We start from the raw sequence: 12,094 nt of genomic DNA, 5'->3' as shown, positions 1-12,094 counted from the left end.
TTAGGTGTACCCATTTGAAACAATTAATAAAAAGTTATTAAAATGAGGCAGCATGCCATGAGGAGAGGACAGTTTGACTTGTTTACTATTTTTAGTGGAATTTGGTGCTAATTGCAATTTCTAATTGCCATATATCAACTTTTTGGCTTCTTCATGTATCAAATGATATTTTCATTTATTTTCAAGTAATATTTTACATACCTGTATGTATACGTTGGTTACAGATGAAATAAAACCCTGCGCTTTGATAATTTGGTAACCACAAAGAAGATTTACACAAGAAAGTTGACGATTTCCTTTAATAATAATGCCCACTCATTATCTTTACGGAGGAAACGATTTCCTTTTATTTTCTTCATTATTGCTGGCCGAAGCAAGCAGAGATTTACTAGAATAGATACCTAACCATAAATAACGATTTAGAGTTGAAAGTTGCAAATTCCGCTTTAAAAAATGTAGAAATGACACAGTGATGAGTTACCATCTTCCATTGACGTTTGTCATATCCTGGATATTAGGAGTAATATAGATAGCAATATCCGTGATCCACGTTAATATTATGATAGGTTATGTTTTGATAAGTGAAAGAACCGAATGTTAGTGTGTGACACTAAAATTTCTATGAAATTCGCAATGTAATTAAATATGATTCTCTCACTTTGGCGGAGTAAGTACAATGGTTGTTCGACAACCGCGAAACAACACTCTTAGAAGTTCGTAAATAGTGTAGCTTTGACACTCCTGAAAGGGGTATATAAATAGAATAGATAAAAAACATTGAAGTTAAAGGATTCGGTTAATAAAGGTAACAACCCGTAATCTCGCACTAAATAAGTTTCGATACGAACATTAAAGAAAAACAAAGTTATAGTTAAACGCCGCCTCCTTTCACAATTTCCATTTAACGCTCGGAAAAGACTATCCTTTTATTTTCCTTACAAGTTAAAATAGAAGTGAAATTCTCGTTAATTACGAAAAATTCCATTGTCAGTCGATTTCAATTGATAGCGCGTTTCCTCTTCGAATCCTTTACAGGACGTCCCGACCAATAGTAGACGCGTATATCCTTGTCAGACTCCCCAGGATGCGAAACAATGCAAGGAGCCTTAATTTATCACCCAGTGGGACTATTTCCTTCCTCACACAATTGAAGTCTCCTTAGATTGAACTCTCAGATACTTGTCATCGCTCTTTTTCACTTCCAAACATTGCGAAAATGGAAAAAAGTTTTCACTTCAACTGCACGCGATCGCGACCGATAGTGAAAAATAGTTTCTTAAATTGGCTCACCGTAAGCTTCGTTTACCTACATGTCTTTGTGGAGTGTTTGTCGCTCGTGGCGAAGTTTTATTTTATTTAGCGGTTCGTTACTAACGAATGTTGGGGGTGAATGCGATCGAACCGAACTTCTTTAAAAATTAAAGAGTCGATATCTAAAAGAGAGGGCAGCGAATTTTGCACGAGAATTCGCTTCTTGAATTACAGAGAAATGCGAAAACGCTGTTCCTAACATGAATGTGCAATTATCGATGAAAGAAACAAATTTAATACAAAATGAAGCCCAAGACAAACGCCATCGTTACACTATAAGCGCAGGTGATTCGAAAGACAAAAAAAAAGAAGTAGCAAACCGAAAAAAGATCAAAAATGAATAATTTGGAAAACCGGAAATTTGTTCAGAAAGTACACGAAAAGTTGTGAAGGAAAAAGTCCAAACTTTAACCTTCTACTTATTTAAATTAAAAAAAAATGTAGAAACAAATTTAATTTCGAAAGACGGACTTCATTAACGCAATCTAAATTAATGCTCATTTCTTATAGAAAATGTTACCTACCTGTATTGCAAGTTTACTTTCAAAACTATTTTCGAGTTTCCAAATGAAAATTAGTTCTGCGTGTAATTATTTAAAGTTACCCAGCTCCCGTATTTATCTTCAGTTGAAAATGTGACGTTAGAATGTAATCATTTAAATTCTACCTGAAACTAAGAAGATAAATCAAAGTTTCTCAAATTGTTTCATTTCCACTTCCAAAATTATATGGTAATAATCAAGTAATTTGCCGAATTTACTTGTAATTTAGAGAGATGCCTAAACAAAGTCTGCCGAAATGCGAATCGCATTAGCGCGAGTTTCGTAAGCTTCTTTCGACGTAAGCTGTAATACTTTGTGAAACAACACGTGATTTTGTTTTTGTACACCCTGAAACTTCGACGCCTGAAATTAATCGATACGTAGAAGAAAAATCCGCTAATTCGAAATCGTTTTATTAATAAGGCTCAAAGTTAAACTCCCCAAAATCCTCATAACGCAACAACTTTAACTAAATTTGGCAGATGGCTATAAGGGGAGCCCTATTGGATTCCCTTGAGCGGCATGTTAAAACTTATTTGTAACACATCTGTGTTCAGATTTCAAGTGGCGTCGCAATAATCTCTTCGGCTTAGACTCATAAATTTATAATTACACTCTCGCTCAAAAAGAAAAGACGAATTAAATTTCGTTTAAGGTGCATTTTAGAGACGAGGTGAATATTTCCGCTTTAATAAAGTGGAAAGGTTGCGGGACTTCGTTGAAGAAGGGTCCCTTCTATCTTTGGTCTCCTCTTGACCACGCTATAATTGAGTTTATGTATGTATTCGTAACCTTTTGTGTATAGACCGACATAGTGTATTCTTATTTTCTTGTCAGATTTTTTTCCTCGAGAGGTCCTCGAATAACTTTGCGTGGACAAACTCGAGAATCGTTTTTCTCTTATCTTCAGAAATAAATATACGAAATTGGGGAAGAAGTATACAAGCGAAAGTTGTTTACTTCGAGCATAAGTCAATATGTGCAAAATAAAATACATCAGCATCAAAAAAAGGATAAATTGTCATATAAATTGGAACGAAATCGAAATTAAACTTCGCTCTATTCGCGGCGGGCGTTCCAAATTTCTTTATGAAAAGTTGGTGAAATCTAATTTTTCCTCTTAATGCAACCTTTGGTAAGAATTCGAGTTTTCTTATTTATCAATTTGTACGAATCCGTGTATACAACGAGTAACAAAAGAATGAAATCATATAATCCCTCACCAGGTTTTGATGAAATTTTGGATCTCAGTCGCTTTCTGATTTTTATGTTTGTAGGTATACATTATTTAATAAAATATAACACGTATGTATTTGTAATAGTAGGTAATACACATTCCGACAAAATCTGCCCCTCTAAGGAATCAGATAGGTCTTCAAGACTTACTTTACAAATTTAAACGTCATATTTTCTGACATTCAACTACACTTAGCTCAAATAATATGATTCCTAAAACAATTATTATTTTTTTATTGCATTTTATCTTGAGTGCCCTTCAAATAGTACAGTCGTTTTTAGAGTATGAGGTTGAAATTAAATTTCTATGGGGAAACTGGATACATTGACTGGACTAAAATACCGCATTTGCTTTTTACCATCCACAAGTCAATACTTTTTATAGCAATTGACTCGCATACTTGATCTAACTTGCAAACTGTATACTTTACCCAAAGATCCTATGGTTCTGCTTGGTCCATGGGTTCGACATAGTGCCCTCCCCACTGTCTTATGATCAGGGATGCCCACTGAACTATAATTACACTCCGTTGGCCAGCGCGATCCGAGAGAGAGCGCCACAAGGGGGATTTCTGTCCTACTCTCACGCATTATTTGATATGTTTTGAATTTATAATAAATTAATGATCAGTTTCCCAATGAGTGACAGTTACAGAAATCTCCCTTGCGATATCTCTCTCGGCGCGCTATGTTTCTATGGCACAGACCGGCAGGGCGCGTTCCAGTTTAATTATAGTTCAGTGGGGATGCCTAGCCAATGGAATTGTCATTCAGACAAGTGTTTCTATTCCAGAGTTTTTCTGAAAAGTGTTTCTATTCCAGAGTTTTTCTGATTTTAAAGTGTTAACAATGTGATTGTCAACAGTGCTCACAAAATCTCATGCTTTTTTCACGAAATGCGCGATTCTACTACTCTATCGTAAAAATATTTGACAAAATCTGCAAATTTGAAAACAATTTTATACACTTGTGTCGGGTTCACTTCTTCAGGTATGAAAATTCAAGAAAATCAGCAAATTTTGAAGGGTGGTCCTAAAATGTAAACGTTTGAAAACAAATTCTCCACAAGCATGTTCTTGTTCCACTCAGTATTTTAAATACTTTAAATAATTGATTTTTAAGTAAAAAATGTGTATACAAATTTTATTATAAAATAATGAAAACAGAAATGCTATGGAAAAGGTATTTTACTATTACAGTTGTCTTAATTCGAGGTTTTAGAATTATTAATGTCCATAATCTAACTTGTTTTTCTTGTTTACCAAGGGTTGTAATTAGCTCTATCATCCATCAATGTCGCCTTCTTTCACGTTGGGAACTATGTCCTGAAAAGGTGAGGCTGTAGAAGATACTGGAATGGTTCATGTTCCTTTTTCGTGATGGATGTATTGTATGTTTGAATCAGAGGAATTCCTCCCTCGGGAGGGTCCTTGGAAAGGAAGGAAGTTATGTCGTTCGCTGCGTGATGTGTCTCCAAAGGACTCTGATGCTTAAACAATTTACCTTCTACTTTCTTAAGTGCCTTAGTCTGGTGGATTCTGTAGGTTTTTAGCCATTTCAATTTTGATGTTTCCACTGACACGAGAATCAAATTGTAACGACTTTATCAGCCCTTGTTGCCTCATTCCAATGTCGTCCATAAATGAGGGGTTACGAACAAGCAAACCTCCGTTATTCGTTTCTTTTTTGCAGAAGTAAGGATAAACTGATCTTTAAACAAGTATATTTTAAGGGAATGAACAATGTAAACCACCTGGAGCTCGGAACCTTGATCCGTGGTTTGCACCTCCTAGGAATACAAGGTATTTGCACCCACGGACAATGGGGGTTTAATTCTGAGACAAAACTGAATAAAAAACCTTATTACACTTTTTGCTTTATTGCCACGTCAAATATAGCAACATCTGGATTCTCAGTTACTCCAAAAGCTGTACTGAAAAAATATAGGAATAAAAATTAACCTTTTAATTCATAGGGACTTCTCAACATTCTCCAGATGGTCCAAATTGTGGTTTATAGTAATTCAGTTTGCAGCAATGTGAACAAATACTTTTTTAACTTTTTATTTTTCCCATATAATAAATGGACCACCCTTAAATTGAGTATTTTAGAAACTCGGATTGCATTTAAAAACTTGCAGATTCGAACGAAAATTTGATAAACAAGAACTGGTGCACTTCTTTCTAATTTCGGATTGTGTATCGCATCTTCAGTATTTGTACCTATTAGTATTTTTGCAATCCTGGTTAATCCACTTAGTGCATTTTATTAACAAACCCTAATTCCCTGTAGTATTTCACTATTTTTGGGGGATTTTTCTAGTGCCTGAAATTTGGCCATTTATACCTCGGAAGAGGGTGATTCGCCATTGCGAGTATATGTTGTGAAGTAAAACTAACAACTTCTATTGTGGTGCCCATTTGCGTAAAATTAGCCTCGAATTGTGCCCTGCAATTACTGTATTTTGGTTTAGGATTTTGTTTGTCCTATTAAAAATGTCGAGGAACATTTTTAACGGGAAAGACGGTTTTTAGACGGTATACCTATATGGTTGTAACGACTGTGTATTATAGTATTGCGTGTATAGTTTGGAATGTAGACACTTTTTTGTTTTATTACAAAGTCCATTAACTTTTATTGGTGTACAGAAGAAGTCATTAGATATATCCATAAGCTCGCGGTTTAATAAAACCGATCAAAAATTGAATAAGGGACTGTTTCGCAAAGACCGGCCGGGGAGAATATAATTTAAGCGCAATCATCTCATAAATAAAAGATCGCTGTTGAATATTATTTTGGTACATGAGAGATTTACAAATTGATCTGTCATAACTGTCAGACCTTTTTTGTTTTCGACATTGCTTGAGGAAATTCACGTTGTTTAGCAGGTAAGTTCGCCTTGTAAATTAATTATTCCAGAGTGATTCGTAAGAAATTCCGAGTGCACCTGTTGGTCAAAACCCAAATCGACGGACTGGAAAAATGAAATCGGTAATATTCAAAAATGAAACGCTGTTTCAGCGATCTTTTATGATGGAATCCATCAGCGGCAGCGGACGTGTACGCTTTTCAAGGTTTTTTAATCTTAAAAAGTTTATTGTTCCTTTTAGGTGAAAACGTGATCGCTTTCATCGAAGGTTAAATAGGGTTAAACAAGCATTTATTATGCCAATAAATTAAAGCTTTTGCACGAAACAATCGGGATTGTTCAAAAGCTGCATTTACTTAAAAGGATTGGCGTGTTTCGTCGGTTTCTTGGGCATCGCCGCCGTTTAATTATCGAGGACAGAATGCATTTTTGCATTTCCTCCAGAGAACAATTCGAGATTCTTCATTTATCGAAAAGCTCGTCGGATAAGATGAAAGGGTATTTGCTTATGTGCCTAATTTTTTTCTTCTTATACTTAATGGTTACATGCATTTGCATAATAATAATGTCTTCTAATCTAAGAATGCTCAAGGCTTGCGTGGGAATACCAATTATTACCTACATACCTAAAACTATTTTATTACCACTTTAATCTCGAGAATATGATATTCTAAAAGCTTTTTATCATTAATAATATACCTTTTCCCACTACTTACGGATTTTATTGTAGACTCCAAAAGATACAAAACGCCACAATTCTTTCTTAAGGCACGTCTGCATTCCCATCTTGAGACATTTCAACAGCTATTGTTCGTAATTTGTTTTTCCTTTCTTATTTGATGTACTTAATCTTTCATAGTAACCTTTTTTGTTCATCCATTATACCAAGCAAGGTGTGCCGAGCATTATATAAATATTTTTTGTTGCTATTGTGACGCTTCAAAAAGGAACACACGCAGATCCTTCGTTCTTTTTAACAGATTAATTAAGTTAAATGTTCGGTAGCTACTTCGATTCGATTCTCTCGTAATCGCGATCTTCGGGGGATTTAAGTTTTCCGGTTCAGTAAGAGGATTAGAAAATTCTCTACATATTTAAGTACTTCTAACTTGATATTAAAGATGAAAATTTCAAGCTTTATTGAATTTTCGCAAATCCTTTGGTATTACCCTTGCCAAAACTCGTTAATTGATTGACCACTTTGATCTGATAAGTTTTAACTTTAGTTAGAAATTTCAATTTTAATGTTAAAATTAAGTTCGTTAGTTCGGAATCGCTGCGGTTTATACTTACAGATGAAACTTATTTCCCTCTTAGTATTTGCGTTCTTTTTGTAAAAGTTGAAATTAAAAGATTTGTTATCCGATAAATTGCTGCAATTACGAATGGTAGTAAAGTAGACATTGTTATTAACATTATTACGCTGATATGTAAACAGCAAACATCAAAGTTATTGGATAACAATAAAACATAAAAGAGGCTTCTTAAAGCTACCCCGAAGGTCCGCTGTGTAAATATAAAAAGAAATTGGACGAACACAACCTACAAGTACACTACCCCATTTAATGTTCTATATTTTTAAAACGTTTCCACAACATTTTCTAAGTTTCAGGCCACACATTTCGAAAAAAATGGAAGTTTTAATTTCAATAATATTGTAAGAAAACATTGGGCAAGATAGTTAATATTACAACCCATTAAATGCAGAAATAGTTGAGGCAGTCGACCGTGTACTTACTTAAGGGCAAGTTTAGGTGAAAAGAATTCTTTTATTTGTAATAATACGAATGTTTCAATTCATTTATTCGAAATCTCTTCAATGCCCTAAACACTTGACATAATAAACTAGGTAAGATCTCGGTTAAGATTGCTAAGATTGCAAAGTTATGAAAGATTTTTTTCAATTTTCAAATTACAATGTTCTTTATGTACGCAATTATTTCACCAAAGTATTTCCCAAAATTTCTCAAAAACTGTCTTAACTGTCTAAGGTTGCCAACATTTGCGCGATATATATCCTATATCTGTTTTTCTTAAATTATAATTAAGGGTTAATCACTTTGGGTAACATGTACGCAATGTTTGTGCCATGCTTTACAATAAAGTAGTGTAACGTAAATTTAATTACGTGATTTATTTATGTACAATTAAATTAATTAATAATAAATTTATAACAGTCTTGAAATGGATTAATTTATAACAGTAATTATTATGTATCACAATTTATAACATAACAAGAGCGAGAGCTTAATATTTCACTTAGACCTCGATGTTACGACGAACTTTAAACACAATTCGATTTGCTTAGCAAACAACAATCTTTCTAGAATGTTATCCAGTGCTCCAGAACACTTTCGAATGTGGTCAAACAAACGCTTCATATTTCCCGGAAAGACTGCGTGACATCCGCCTCGCCTTAGTTTCTTGTCGCCGATGACTATAGTCTTTCATGGCGCCTCGCTGTCTATCGGTATTTCTAGAATATTCAGTACAATAGGAACTTTTGTGTTCGGTTTACGTTCATGTGCGTCTACTCGGGAAACATACAGAAATTCATCGAATCAAACAAACTCTCGATGAATCTCATGTCTGGCTAATCGGTTGAACCGATTGGACAACCATATTCTTAGACATAAAAGGAAGAGCTATAAAGCTTTTGGGCAGAATCGCGCATGCGCAAGTGTGCGACTGGTATCTGTGCCAGCCACAGAAAATTTTTACTGTTGTGTGTAGCTAATCATGTAATACAAAAAATGTTTGGAAAGGCAGGATATTTATTACGGTTCAAATGACAGAATTGCTAATGCACGATACTTGTACCAATATCCGGAGTAAGGGTGACAGCTTTTCCAAAATTTTTACTAAACGGGGGTACAAGAAAAGAAAGTTGGTGTCTTTGAGCTTTCAACATAAAAATAATGAATTTAAAATCAGTTTTTGAAAATTTGAAAAAAAAATTCCGAGTCACAAAAATGGTAAAAATGTCAGCTTACGGCCGTGCCTTCACAAAAGAATTCGCCAACAGAAAATGTCTAAGATATGCCTAAGGTATATTTATTTAATTAGAAAATATGACCGAATTTCACAGAAGGCTGTTAAACTATGGCACTCTTTTACATAAAATTATTGTAAATTAAACACCACCATATTTGTTTGAGAAACTCAAATTTAGAACGCATGTTCATACACCCAACGTACGTTTCAAGGGACTCGATTACTCCACCTGCCCATAGGACCGCTTTGTTTCAGAAATCCTGTTCGTACCAAGCTTCCAAAGTATATAATAGTGTTCCAGTGGCTTTTAAACCGTTACCGGTTCGATTATTATTTAAAGTTAAACTGCGACAAAATTGATTTATTGGTTTAGTATTTGTTCCGATGTTCTTAATGTGTTACATTTCTTTTTTCTTTTTAACATTGCCGAATTTACTTTACTTAAAACGTTATTGATTTTGTCAATTTTTGATTTCTTTTCTAAATGTATATTGGGGTGGGTTGGTAGAGTAGCCTTGGCTGAAACCCCGCCCACTTATAAATAAAGGTGAAAAATAAAATTAATTAATTAAAATTGGATCAGTACTATTTAGACATGTTCATTGCACATCTTTTTTAATTGCGGGGGCTAACATGTGAAGCTTGCTAATGCAGGACTTTCAACATAATCGGAAAAAGAAGTGAGTCATTGCATAAGTCAATAGCGAATGTTATAAAAGATTTCATTCTAAAGCAGGGTGAGGAGAAGAGGGTTGCTTTCATATGTACAGCTGCTTAAATATGATCCATCAAAGATGCAAAGCTATTTGACACTACACAGAAGTTCTCTCCTTTCTCATTGCTCATTGCTAAAAGTGCGACTGTATAATATAATTTGAAAGGGGCAAAACGAAACATTTTAGGTAAATTACATGTAAGCGTTCAGACAATTCGCAAAAAAACCTTCATACATTTCTGGTGACAAGTTGCAATAGATTCTAGCTCAAAAAATGGTGCATTTTTGTTGTTCATGGTGAAAAGCCGTGCACCATTTTTTCCACTTCTCACATTTAAATTTAAAATTCCCATACGTCTCGAAATTTCGCCGACAAAATACAAGTTCATAAAGAAGTACCTATATCGAGATACCTATACTTAATAGTTATTAGTAGAAATATTTAATTCGAACTGATTACTGGTGATTGTAAGATTAATATAAAAATAATCAAAGGAAACTATTTGGACTTAAAAGGGTCCATTTAACACTCAAAATTCGTGTTTTTATTGTTATTTTCGAGCAACTGCTCTCACGTTAACTTCAACGTCGCGGTAAGCTTTGTGTCAGATATCGAGCAGGTGTTCTGAAATGTTGGCATTTACTAAACTGTAGGAAACAAATATTATTCTGTTTGGAAAATGGAAGCTTAAGATTGTTGTTTGACTACACCTTGGAGTCTTCCTTTACATTTAACAAGCTCGTTAATTTCGATCCCGCGCTACTGCAGGTATTTACTAGGAAAATCTGCACACCATAGCAAATTTACGTGCGCTGAACAATTACCGGAATTAGCTAAGGCGTTCTAAGCACTTTAAACGTTTGTTGGAAACGCATTTTAAAATAGAATTTAATCAAGACACCAGCGGGTTATTAATTTCAGGAAGGATTTCCATATAAGCTGCAATCTGATTCGCTAAATAGAATCAGGTGTGATAATCGCAGCTGTAGGTTAAAAAAAGGGATGAAAAGTATTAACTCACTTTGTGCTGTGGAGCGTAACGTCATTTTTAATTTGGTTATCCAATTAAAGGAATAAAAAGCGTGAAATATTTCATATTCTGAACCATATGTAAAATATTTCAATAAGTTTGTGAAGCACTAAAATCCAACTGCAGTTTTTCTTAGTATTTTAATGCATATTATATTCTAATACCTTGGAATGAATGCAGATGCGAATTCCTTCTGCATTTCATACTTGACGTCTCTAAATGCAATTTTACGTAAACGTTTAAAAAATTCCACTCTCTCCATTTTTAGTAGGTACCGTTTCACTAAACTATTAGTTTCATGGATATGTCACCAGCCTTTTTCGTTCGATTCACATACATCAGAGCTTAATCTTGTATCACGACCTTGTCAAATCAATGAAAGACCACACTGTGTTGCCACAGTAAAATACTTAAAGTATACATATATTGAAGAATCTTGTTAATATGTTTTTTATTTAAAACAAAAAATTAATCTTCAGCCGCTCCGTTAATTTCTGGTTATGTTGGTATACAGCCACTTTATGCCTACATGTAAATGATGGCTAGTAAAAATTCTTGTTTGCCCATTTCGATCACATAAACATGCGTGTTTTAATGAAAAATGCAAAAATATTCGTAATTAGCATTAAAGCTGTGGAATGCTTTGCTTTTTCAATACTCTATTTTATGGATACATTCCATCGATGGGATTACGGGCTAACTTGTTTCTAACATACCAATAAAATTGGAAAACAGATCTTAACCTTTTTAATACTAATCTTGACATTTATAGAGAAGGAAGTGGCCGTGGATTACTTGTGTAATAAAGCGGCATTAAAAAATGGAAAGTGAAAGATTTCTAATTGGCCGACAAACACGTTGAAACGATGTTACAAATAGGCCATTTTTGATGATTGTAGTGCGCATTTCGGCCCAGGATAAAAAGGCACATCCCCACGACTGAACTTCCTCAACTAATTAATCGAATAATGGGGAAAAAAGAAATTAATAACTAATTATTATCTTTAATTGAATTAAAATGTAATTAACCAATTGAAATAAAATTGTTTCGTAGAAGGCAGACGTCGTTTTATCGGGGCCTAATAGGATAATTTAATAATAAAAGAAACAATTAGATTGTGTAGGGTGAAAAATTTCCGAGGTACGTTGACTTGGCTATATGGGAAAAAATGTAGAACACGCGTTCCTTCGTGTAAGGGGAAAATCGACAATTTCTAGCTTAATAAAAATTTTAAGTCTCGTTTAAGTATGCGGACCTCGAAAGGGTTGAATAGTGGAGTTCCAGATAAAAACCTGAAAGGAAGCCACTTACTACTTTATTAAAGATTAAAAATTTTAATTATGAACATAATGAAAATTTCAACGTAGGTCTTTAGGTGCGTTTTGGAAAAATATT

At 34.2% G+C, this 12,094-nt stretch overlaps 1 protein-coding gene and 1 long non-coding RNA gene across 2 annotated transcripts in view; one reads left to right on the top strand and one right to left on the bottom strand.

Annotated features, from left to right (window-relative positions):
• The window catches only part of LOC116171599, a 72,977-nt gene that overhangs the window by 52,174 nt on the left and 8,709 nt on the right, over nucleotides 1-12,094 (top strand). The gene's annotated exons all lie outside the window — the stretch shown is intronic.
• Nucleotides 1-12,094, bottom strand: part of LOC116171598 (netrin receptor UNC5C-like) — a gene marked incomplete in the record, with an annotated part of 91,844 nt that overhangs the window by 79,550 nt on the left and 200 nt on the right.

Source organism: Photinus pyralis, unplaced genomic scaffold, assembly GCF_008802855.1.
Source record: "Photinus pyralis isolate 1611_PpyrPB1 unplaced genomic scaffold, Ppyr1.3 Ppyr1.4_LG5, whole genome shotgun sequence".
Taxonomy (NCBI): domain Eukaryota; kingdom Metazoa; phylum Arthropoda; class Insecta; order Coleoptera; family Lampyridae; genus Photinus; species Photinus pyralis.
This window is presented reverse-complemented; position numbering and strand designations above follow the sequence as displayed.